The 12,720-nt window shown below is 34.1% G+C and overlaps 1 long non-coding RNA gene across 1 annotated transcript; it reads right to left on the minus strand.

Moving 5' to 3' along the window:
• Positions 1-5,466: 5,466 nt before the first annotated feature.
• On the minus strand, positions 5,467-9,749 carry LOC102666494 (uncharacterized). The gene is made up of 3 exons (XR_003267013.2): positions 7,167-9,749; positions 6,600-6,764; positions 5,467-6,505 (listed from the first exon to the last, which is right to left on the minus strand). It is a non-coding gene; the product is annotated as an uncharacterized lncRNA (long non-coding RNA).
• Positions 9,750-12,720: the final 2,971 nt, after the last annotated feature.

The following is a 12,720-nucleotide window of genomic DNA, read 5'->3' on the forward strand; positions in this document are numbered from 1 at the left end:
AGACATAATATCTGAAATTACAGTGAGAAGGCATGTGGGTAGGACCCCACAAGTCACTATATATCAATTCTAAAGGAAAATGATACACAGTTTGACACAACTTAGATGGTAAACGATGTATTTTGCCCAAACAACGGGCTAAACAGAATGGCAAATAATCTTTAACAGACAATTTCAGGTTACAACGGGCACTTTATTATTACAATCATCAATGGAAACAACATTTATACAAGGAGTAACACTGGAAACAATAGTTATGGAAGGCACGATTGAGTAGAACTGGAGACTAGGAAATTGGCACTGACCATTAGGAACAACATCTCCCCGAAGACGGATTTCATTGGAATCCTGACTTTTGACAAAGCAATGATTAGCATGGAATTCGAAAAAGACAATTGTCACGAGCAGCTTTGCTCATACTAAATAGATTTTTACTGATTTTAGGAACAAGCAACATAAATTTAAGGACAAGTTCAAAATCAGGATTATAAGGTGAGAGGAAATTAATTGGAATTGCCAAAAGATGAAATGTTCAGACCTTATCCATTACCAATGAAGATTTGGTCTGGACCCTCAAATGGTGAAGTCTGCTGAATGTTTTGAAAATTATTTGTGACATAGAATGATGATCCTGATATCCAATGATCTTACTCTTCTTTGTCAATCATTGTAGCCATAGCAACACCCTCTCCACACTCCGCAGTTCGTGTTGTGCAACCATCTTTTTTATTTTATCAAATTAGATCTTAAATTACTACAATAACCTTAACATATAACAATTGAAATAAATGAGATATTGGGTTTTTGTCTTAAATTTTTTTTTTGTACATTCGTAATGCACTCCAATGAAACAATTCAATTATGCAACAATAGTTTATTACAATGAACAAAAAACAAAAATCAACGATAAGCTATAGAAATAGCAAGACAACGAAGTAGAAGAAGAATGATGATCGTGGCACACTCATCGGCCGTATACCGGCAACAGAATCACCTGAGAGAAAGGGCTAGGGTGAGAGAAAGGAATAACCGGGAGAAGAAACAAGCTCTCAACAAAGAAGAAGTAGAGAACAGGGGAAGGGAATCACCTCAAAATAATCCTACAACGTGTAATCCTCCAGCCTTATATTCTCCCTCCCCAACCTTGTGCTACGCCTGTCTCCTTCACTTTGCGGATCGTGAGCCATGTGTCCTTCGATTCTAACAGAATTTCGCGTCACATCTCCTTCCTTCTTTATGCACGTTACATTACCCTCCTCATCAAAAACAACCTTGTCCTCAAGGTTGAACTAAGGATAATATTCACATATATCCCGCAAGTCTTCCCAAGTAGCATCATTAGCTTCAGTTTCTTCCCATTGAATCAACAATTGGGACACAGTAGCTTCTAAATGTTTGACAACTTAAACATCCAACACCTTCCATGGGCAAAGCATTTGTCCCAGTTCACTAGAAGTGAGTGAAAAAGGAAGATATGGTGGAGAACTTTTGCCATGAAATGGTTTCAGAAGAGTAATATGAAATACAAGATGTATTTTAGCAGACTTAGGCAGCTGTACTTAATATGCAACAGTACCAATTCTTTCAATCACCAGAAATGGACCAAAATAACGCATGCCTAGCTTCTGATGCTTCCTCAAAGCCACTGAATGTTGCTTATAGGGTTGTAGCTTAACTAAAACCAGATCACCAACCTTAAATTGCAATTCTCTTTCTCTTCTTTTCTTATCAGCTTGCATCTTCATATATTGTTGAGCCTTTAGTAAATTACCTTTAAGCTTGCTCAAAAGTTGATCACGTAGTTGTAATAAAGCCTTGAGTGGATCGGGATCCTTAGGATCAACCTCGTAGTGCATCACCGCTGGTGGAGGTCTACCAAAAACTGCTTGAAATGGTGTCATGCCCAAGCTTTGGTGGAAGGAAGTATTATACTAGAATTAAGCCCAAGGTAGCATAGTAACCCAACTCTTAGGATGTTCAAATACAAAGCACCTTAGATACATCTCAATGGTCTTATTAAGATTCTCAGTCTGGCCATTGGACTGAGGGCGATATGAAGAGCTCATGGTCAATGTTGTGCCTTAAGCTTTGAATAATTGTTGCCAAAAAGTGCTGATAAATATTCTATCTTTGTCAGAAACAATTGTTTTTGGAAAACCATGAATTTTGACAATGTTGGCAATGAAAACTTCAGCCACAACCTTGTTATTAAACTCAAACTTCAAAGGGATAAAGTACCCAAATTTGGACAATCTATCAACTACTGTAAAAATGGTTGTAAATCCTTGTGAAGAAGGCAATTAAACAATAAAGTCCATTGCTATGTCTTCCCATATTTGTTGAGGAATGGGAAGAGGCTGTAACAACCCAGCTGACAAAACATGATCAACTTTAGCTTGTTGACATATGGCACATTCCCTCACAAATTTACTAATATCACTTCTCATACCATTCCAATAAAATTGAGCACCAATTCTAGCTACTGTTCTATGAACTCTAGAATGTCCACCAATCTTAGAACTGTGAAATTCCTCCATGATCTGATTAAGCAACCCAACATCATGAGGTAACACAATTTTGCCTTTAAAGAACAATAAGCCATTCTGAATACTATATTCAGAAGATGGATTTTGACCTTGCAAACAGCTTTGATAAATTTTGGATAATTGAGAATCAGTTTGAGTCAAATGCATCACTTTATTAATCTGCAAATGTGTAGGAGTAGATACAGCCATCATGAAACTCCTATATAAAGCATCAACAGGTATATTTTCTTTCCCTGGTTTATACTGAAATGTAAAGTCAAACCCCAAGAACTTAGGAAGCTATTGTTGTTGTTAAGGAGTTTGCAACTTCCGTTCTAACAATTCTTTAAGGCTTTTCTGATATGTATTTAATTATGAACTTATGACCCATAAGATAATGTCTGAATTTTTCCAAAGCCTGAGTAAAAGCATAGAATTCTCGAATATAAGCATACTGCTTCAGCATCCTTAAGGACAATTTCTTAGAGAAATAAGCAATTGGATGCTTATTTTGGCTAAGGACAGCACCAACTCCACTTCATGAGGCATCAGTCTCCAATACAAAAATTTCCTTGAAATTAGGAATAGCCAATACAGGAGCAGATGCCATGTAAATTTTGAGTTGTTGGAATGCTTCTGATGCAACAACACTCCTTTTAAAAAAAAATCATTTTTCAACAAATCAATTAAAAGGGCTGCAATGCTAGCATAAGACTTAACAAACCTCCTATAATAACCTGTGAGTCCTAAAAATGCTCTCAACTGTTTGAGATTACTAGGCTCAGGCCACTTTTGAATAGCTTCCAATTTAGTTCCCTCTATAGCTACTCCTGAACCAGACAGTGTATGTCCCAAGTAATCAATTTGTTAAACTCCAAAACAACATTTAGAAAACCTTGCAAAAAATTGATGTTGTTTCAAGATACTTAAAACCACTTCCAAATGGTATAAATGATCTTTCCAATTAGCATTGTACACAAAAATATCATCAAAGAAAACCAGTACAAATTTTCTTAGTATTCCAGCAAAAATGTCATTCATAAGGCTCTGAAAAGTAGCAGGAGCATTGGTTAAGCCAAATGGCATAACCAACCACTCATAGTGGCCATGATGAGTCCTAAATGCTGTCTTATGTCTGTCATCCGGATTTAACAAAATTTTGTGATAACCAGACCTTAGATCCAATTTAGAAAAGAAGTAAGCTCCAAAAATCTCATCAGTCAACTCATGCACAGTAGGAATAGGGAAGCTATCCTTGATAGTAATTGCATTAAGAGCCCTATAATCAGTATACATCCTCCATGAACCATCTTTCTTTTTTACCAATATAATGGGAGAAGAAAAGGGACTCTTACTAGGCTGTATGATGCTTCATCTAACATTCCTGACACCAATCTCTTAATTTCTTCATTTTGACTATGAGGGTATTTGTAAGGCTTAACCTTAACAGGTTGTGAACCACTCAATAAAGGAATAGAGTGCTCATGGGATCTCTGTGGAGGTAAGCTACTAGGAGTATCAAAAACCACATTGTAAGTGTGCAATAATAAGGCTAATTCAGGCTCCATCGTAATTGGTAAGTCAAGCATAGACTTAGGAACAACATCTGGCTCCATCAATTGCAGACTATAAACTTCAGCAATGGAATTAGTGGCAACCATTCTTCTTATACAATGTAATTGAGCTTGCTCAGGTACCAGTTCACAATCTCCTTGTAAAGTAGTAAATTTACCCTTCCACAAAAACTTCAATTACAGAGCATCATAATCAACAATGTGAGAACCAATAGTCTTCAACCAACTAGCTCATAAAATGAGATCAACACCAGAAATAGGAAGCAAAAATACTGGTAATTGAAAGGTATTGTCTTGAGCCTGTACCTTCAATTGCTTAACCAATCCTTCAGTAGACATATAATTACCATTACCAACCATTACTCTAAATTGAGTAGCTGGTTCCACAGGTAATTTCAAAAACTTGGCCACCCTTGGCTACAAAAAATTATCAGAACTACCACCATCAATCAACACAGTCACTAATAACTTTTCAATATAAGCTATGAACCTGATCGTACCAACTCTTCTACCACCTTTCAAAGCATTGAAAGACAAATGATGATCTTCAGATTCTACTATTTCATCTTCTTGAGTACCCTGAGGTACAATTGTACTAATAGGATCCTCATTATCATCTTCCATTTGCAACAACAGAAATTATCTATTAGGACCATGGTTATCAAACTCTCGAATTAACGCGCTATTTCTTACGAGTTTACGAGTCCACTTGTCTTTTGCAAGTTGCCTCTTGAGTAAACTCTTTTTTCAGTAGACTCAAGGCAAACTCTATAAACTCTAAGTAAACTCGGTAAACTTTTGAGTTTACCACCGAGTCAATGAGTTAGCAAGTTAAAGAAATTAGACCAAAATGTAAGTCATTTTTTTAGTTTTTTGTCTTTATAGCATTCATCATACCTTCATTTAGTGTATTATTCTCAAATACAAAATTCTCACCTTTAATAATATCAAATCCTTGTTTTCTAATAACATCAAACTCTCGATGAGAATGATCTACCACTACTGTAACCTCTGCAAGTTATTATCTGGTAGTGATGTAATATTACTAGACTTAGTTATTTAAATATTCTGAACATTATGATTTACTATTTTTCTTTATTATATTGTTAAATTTTTTAATTAATATGTTATTTATACATATTTTGTTATTATTTTTATATGAAATAGATTCTTACGAATCTACGAGTTGAGTCACGAGTCAAGTCTATGAAACTCTCACGAGTCTGCATAAACTCTCGAGTTTGATAACTTTGATTATGACACTTATGATTAAAGGAGAAATTCTCATCACAAAAATAACACAATCATTTTTCCCTTCTCAATTGCATTTCAACAGGAGCAATCCTTTTTACATTCATGGACCGAATTGGAGGCCCTAGTGGAGTAGGTAAAAGCAAAGGTAAACTGGATTTAATTTGTGTTTTTGGTTGAGCATTAATAGAGACTGGGGTAAAAGAAATTTGGGAATATTTGTGACTATAGGAATTTTTGAAATGGCATAGAAACAAGACCATATTTTTCTTCAAAAAGTTTAGCTAAAGCAACTGCACGCAATAAGGTAGGAGGGCACATAGCAACAACATCTCTTATAATATCAGGATTTAAACCACTAATGAAACAATTAAGGAGAGCCTCATTACTTAATCCCAAAGATCTATTAGCTAGAGACATAAACTTTGAGGTAATAAGCTGATACCGAACCTGTTTGTTGAAACTTGAAGAGCTCAACCATTAGACAATCAAAAGGTGAAGGACTGAATTGAGACTCTAGAGCATGAGTCAACTCAGACCAAGTAGACACCAGAGATAATTTCTGCAACATCTGGAACCATGCCACTACATCCTTATCAAAATGCATTGCCGCAATATCCACTCTAGACGCATCAGGAGTATTATGATATGTGAAAAAATTTTCCGCCTTGAAGATCCACTCCATCACTGGTGTTGTTCCATCGAAGTGAGGAAATCCAAGTGAGATCTCTTTAACAGGCAAAGAAGCATTAATTGGTTGCACCATCGGGGAGCCATTGTTTGGAGAACTTTCAGGAGGTTGAGAAGCATTCCGCAATAACAGATTCATCGCTAACTGAATTTGACCCATAGAATTTTGGATATGAAGCATCTTATCATTTTTCTCTTGGTAACGCATATCCATCGTTTGACCAAGATGGCGAATATCATCTGAATGTGTACGAATTTCTTTTTGCAAATCCTTCAAATGCTTGTTCTCAGCCATGGAAGCACAATGAAAACACCAATGAAACAATTCAATTATGCAGCAGTAGTTTATTACAATGAACAGAGAACAAAAATCAACGATAAGCTACAAAAACACTAAGGCAATGAAGTAGAGGGAGAATGATGATCGCGGCACACTCCTCGGTCGTATGCCGGCAACAGAATCACCTGAGAGAAAGGGGTAAGGTGAGAGAAAGGAATAACAGGGAGAAGGATCAAGCTCTCAACAGAGAAGAAGTAGAGAACAGAAGAAGGGAATCACCTCAGAATAATCCTACAATGTGTAATCCTCCATCCTTATATTCCCCCTCCTTAACCTAGTGCTACACTTGCCTCCCTCACTCTGCGGATCGTGAGCCACGTGTCCTTCCCTTCTAACAGAATTTTGCACCACATCTCCTTCCTTCTTTATGCACGTTACATCCAACTTAAAAAATAGTGTGAATATATTAGTGAATCCCTATATATATAGAGAAAAATAAGTTTAATGTATATACACTGAACCTGTAAAATAATACTATTTATTTCATTTGAAACAATTTGCTTGTGACATGGGTGCATTGTCCTGTATTCCCACATTTTCTTCCTATTAATTATATGTCATAGATGTTAAATTTACCAACTTATTTAACAATTTATAATGTGGAATACCACCTGATAACGATTCTAAAACAAAAACTCTGCATATCATATGTTGTAAAACAAAGATGATGATGATGGGGATGGGGTGAAGGTGATAATGATAGTGATGATGCATAAAATCATTAGTAGACAATTATGAATCTAAACAGTAAATCAAAGTTAGTTAAGTTGTAATTGTCAAACTTACATAATATGTATCTTCCTTCTCTTCTAAAAAATTTTCCTCCTTCCCTTCGACAACAGGTGCAAGTAGTCCCACATCGAAGGTACTGCACCAACTTCCTCCCTTACACTAACAATTATCTCTCAAACAAAACTTTGTCCTGAACTTCAGTTAAGAGCAACTCAATGCTCGTATTAATTAAATTACAATCCAAAAAAAAAAACAAAATAAGTCCAATCAATTCAAGATAAAACTAAATAGTTTTACTTCAATGAAAATGTCTTTGTAGTGGTTTGCTTGCTTTTTAACAAAAAAGACCTTATGAAGTAGAATTATATTTGTACTCCAAAACTAAAAAAAAAATCTATTCTCTCCAAAGGATAAAAAAAAGTTCTTTGATTTTATTAGAATGCAATCGGTCACATTAATTTTCAAATATAATTCAAAAGATATAAAGTCTATTTTACTAAGATTCAAAGTTTTAAATTGAAAATTCAGTTGTGTTGCAAATACAAAAATTATGGAATATAATTTTAAAATACTAATAAAACCTTTAAAACCATAATATTTCTATATATATAGACCTCAATGTGAACTTTGGCCAAGATGCTAAAGCTGGCTATATTCATACTAAATTAATAAAAGCAAAATAAGTGCTACTGAAATCTTGAAAGTTAGATTAAAAGATAAGGGTTTTTTAAGCCATTTGTGGTTTCTCTACAACATTTCATGAGCCAAATTTATAGGGTGTGTGAGGTGTTCGTAAATAATCCATTAATAGAAAACAAGCATGGTTAATTTCTTGTTATGTGTGGTGCATGCCACTAAGAAAATGAAAAATGAATAATAATTAAAAATAAAAACAAAAAAATCATTTTTTATGAAGAAAACTAAACATCACTATTCCAATGACTATAACAATCAATCATTTTTAAGAATTATTCCAAAAAGTCAATTTAATATAAGAAGCATGATTTTCTTGTTGTGTGGCAAGTAATTCAAAACCTACGAAAAATATTTCATAATTTTAAATAGGAAGCCAAAATATTTAAATTTTTATACTAAAATCTTACAGATAGGGCAAGTAACAAATAAGTAGGAAATCTTTTTAAAAGAACAAAATGTAAGATCCATATTGTGATGACAAAAGCAAAGACCTAAACTCATCAAATTTAATCATAAGATAAATAAATCATGATAAAAAATTTGATGAAAGATTGAGAGAGGAAGCAAGCAATCACCTGGGTTGAGTAAGAAAGCCAGTGGAAAAAATATGTCCTGCTTTGACAATGATGGAGATGGAAGCAAGTTAACGTAGAAACTCTTGTATAGTTATATTTATGGCAATCTTTTACGGACCGACCTAGACCTAGTCAATTGAGGCAATGCCAAGAACCTATGGATAGGAAGGGCTCAAAAAATTAAAAAGGTCTAGAAAATTGTTGATTAAGATCCTTTCCTAAATTGTACCTTTTATGTTGTTTTCACAAACAAATTGAAATAAGTGTATCCATTCATATCTTCTTTTATATGTATAAATTAAAATGTGACATATATGTGATAAAAAAATATCATCCTCTTTTTTTCTTCTTGTGTTAATATACATTCATAAATCCATGTTAAATCAATTTCCAGCTTATAATTGTGACATATCAACATGTAATGGACCTACCATAATAATCAGGCTTAAAGTTTTTGCTTGTTGGAATATAGGTTATTGTTGTAAAATTTAAGGCTTTAAATTAATTTTGAGAAATAAAACCCAAAATGTTAATAAATTATGAATTTTTATATTTCAATGAGTTTTTTTAAGACAACCAATACAAAAATTAGGATAAGCCTGACTTAGTGTGTCAACATTGCTATATATGCATCTTGATCCCTAATTTATTTATTAATTAATTTTGTATTTTTTTATTCCGGGTAGATGAGCTTGGATGGATAAGTAAAAAAAACACTTAAATCAAATTATTTTAAAAAAAATACAACTGGTTTTATTAATGATAAAATTAAATCAAATTGATTTTAATTAGTTCACTTTGTTAATGATAAAATTAAATCAATGGTAGTGTTGTTTACCTGGGGAAATGTCGTGTTTCAAGCCAAGTTGTTCTAGAGTGAAAAATCTCAGGACCATAGAGATGCCAGATTTCTTTTGAAAATAGCTGGGTTGAGGCCGTCTCTACAACCTTCTTTTAGATAATTAACAATCTTTCCATCGATCAATTAATTATCCATTTTAACCATTAACATAAATCCTACAAAAATGAGGGCTTTACAAGAGCTTTTCCATCTTGATGTTTGTAAAACAAGGGTTTTCCATTCTTGATGTCCTTCTTCCCACTTTCATGCATAAAACTTTTCAAGATATTGTTATTAAACAACTCTTATAAGATGTCATCACCAACCAAGAAAGCATGGTTCATTATAACTTATTTAAAAAATGAAAAGAACATTGTGCCAAAAGTGTGAAACCAAAATAAAAGATGAAAAATTGAATGACAAAATTTAATACCTGGAGAAGCATATTTCACTGGTTCCATTTCCTTTCTCGTATACCATTTTCCGAATTTCTTTTCAGATTTCATCATCATTGAGAAAGAGTATAATAGAATGGGGAATGTTCAGACCCCATATTATAAGATGTCATCACCAACCAAGAAAGCATGGTTCATTATAACTTATTTAAAAAATGAAAAGAACATTGTGCCAAAAGTGTGAAAGTGACATGATTGATATATCATTCTACAATACTTGCCCCTACAAGACGTGGTTAGAACCACTATACTATCCAAGGATTGGATGTACCATTTTCCGAATTTCTTTTCAGATTTCATCATCATTGAGAAAGAGTATAATAGAATGGGGAATGTTCAGACCCCATTTCAAATATTCTTAGGGAACTTCTTTTACTACACAATGGGCCATTACATGGATTTACTCTTTACATTAATTCATACGAACTTTCCAATCAAAATTGAATCCCTCAAAAAGTTTATTTTGTTCTTATCAAGAAAAGGTAATTAAATTTCATGAGCTTACTAACCAAGAAAGTGATCCATGTCAAATATAACACTATTAGATTAGGTTGTTTGATATATGTTAATTAGTTCGCTTGAAAACTCATGAAATTAAATCACTTTATTTTCATGTAATATTAAACTCCTTTTATTGAGCAATTCAATTTTAATTGGGAAGTTTATAGTGATGTAAAAAGTAAACTCATGTATTGAACCACTATGCAGCAGAAGAACTGCCATGACATACTTGAAATTTCAAGGTATTCTAGAATCTTACACTTCTCAAAAAAATCATATCTAAACTCATGTTGTGGGATTGAAGCCCAATTATGACCTCTAATCCTTTGATAGTATATATGTTCTAACAAAGTCTTGGAGGGGCAAGTATTGAAGAAAGATATCAATCATGTCACTTGGTAAGGAAATTCTCACCTTCATAGTACACTGGTCATTGCTGCATATTATTGTTTGTGGCATTGAAGCCCATGTATACCTCCATTTGTTTGATAGTATACTGATCTTCACAAGGCCCTGGATAAGCAAGTGTTATAGGATGCTATAAATCACATTAGTTACTTTGCACTTCACTGATTTCATGAATGTATTCACCATGGCTAGCCTTCTCGCACCAAAACATAAGTAAAATAAAAATTCAAACAAAGAGTAAATAGATGATAAACATTATATAAGTACAAATGGTACATGATTCAACCATATTACATACCCACACACACGAATATGTATAAATTTGATAACTCAATAGTTTTACTTCGTTGAAAATGTCTTCATAGAATTTTGCTTGCTCTTCTACAAAAACACCTTATACTGTAGAATTATATTTGTACTCCTAAACTAACAAAGCCAATCTATTCTTCAAATGATGAAACAATGTGCTTCGATTTACTTAGAATCCAATCCTTCACGTTAGTTTCAGAAGGTATAAAGTCTGCTTTACTAACATTCAAAGTCTTAAATTGTAAATGTAGTTGTGTTGCAAATATGGTAATTATGGATTGTAATTACAAAATACTAAAACCTTAACATTTCTATATGGACCTCAATGTGAAATTTTTCTGAGATGTGCTACTGAAATCTTTGAAAGTTATATTAACAGATAAAGAAAAAGTTCTTAAGTCATTCGTGACTTCTGTACAACATTTCATTAGCCAAATTGATAGGTATGTTTGAGGTGTTAGTAAATAATCGATTATTATAATGATGCATTAAATTTCCACTAACAACCGTCTTAATAAAAACAAGGCATGAGAATTTCTTGTTATGGTGCATGTCACAAATAAAATGAAAAATGAACCATAATTTAAAATGGAACTCAAAAAGTTCAGTTTTTAGGCAGAAAACTAAGGCCCCACTCAGGGTCATTTTCTGTTTTTAGTTTTGAAATTTTATAAATTCAAAACCAGTTTTGAGTTTTTAATTTCAAATTTGATTTTAAAACCCTTTTGCAAAATAGAAAGGGAACTTCAAAATCATTTTCCAGCAATCAGGGGTGGGAATAGGCCAGGCCGGCCTACAGGGGCCTACGGCCTGACCTACATAAAGTCTGGCCTGAACTGGCCTATTTAATTAAAAGATTAGGCTCAGGATTTTTTAAAAGCCTATTAAATTAAATAGACCAGGCTTAGGCTTATTAAAAAGTCTTATAAGCCTGATAGGCCGGCCTATATATATATATATATAATATTATTTTTTGGATACAATTAATGTTTTTTAAACTATCAAACTTTGATTACCTTCATAACTTTTATTCCTATAATTAAGTAATAATGTAATTACAATTTAGGTATGAGTCATGTGTCCTTTTATATTCCTTATTATTTTTATTGACTTTCCTTTTTTCTTTAACTTTCCTATTACGTTCATACTCCATCCATAAAAATATTAAATATTTATTGTGAAGAAGGCTTTTAAAAAGACTATCAGGCCAGTCCAGACTTTTAAAAAGGCCAGGTCGAGCCAAAATAAAAAGCCTTTGATATGCTATAGGCCAGACTCAGGCCTCAAAGATTCATCGTAGGCTAGGCTTAGGCCTTTTAAAGCCTGGCCTAGCCTAGCCTATTCCCACCCCTACCAGCAATGATCAAATAGATATGGTGCAATGGTTGTTTGGGCGAGCAAATCTGAAGAAGTGGAGGTTGGTGGTGGCCTATTGGTGGTTTTGGGGAGCAGATTTGGGGAAGGGGAGGCTGGTGGTGGTTTGGGCGATTGGATCTAGTGAAAGGGAGGCTACTGGTGTGCGGTGGTGTGGTTTGGGTGAGGGGATCTAATGAAAGGGAGATTGGTGGCAAACAGATCTAGTGAAGGGGGAGGTTGGTGGTGGCATAATGGTGGTTTTGCTGAGTGGATCTAGGGAAGACTAGTGGTGGTGCGGTGGTGGTTTGGGTGAGGGGATATGATGAATAGGAGGCTAGTGGTGGTTTGGGCAAGCAGATCTGATGAACAGGAGGCTGCTTGGTGGCACGATGATGGTTTGGGTGAAGAGATCTAATAAAGGGAGGTTGGTGGTGGTTTTGGTGAGCGGATCAAGTGAAGGTAGAAGT

The sequence above is a fragment of the Glycine max genome, chromosome 5 (genome assembly GCF_000004515.6).
Source record: "Glycine max cultivar Williams 82 chromosome 5, Glycine_max_v4.0, whole genome shotgun sequence".
In the NCBI taxonomy this organism is placed as follows: Eukaryota; Viridiplantae; Streptophyta; class Magnoliopsida; order Fabales; family Fabaceae; genus Glycine; species Glycine max.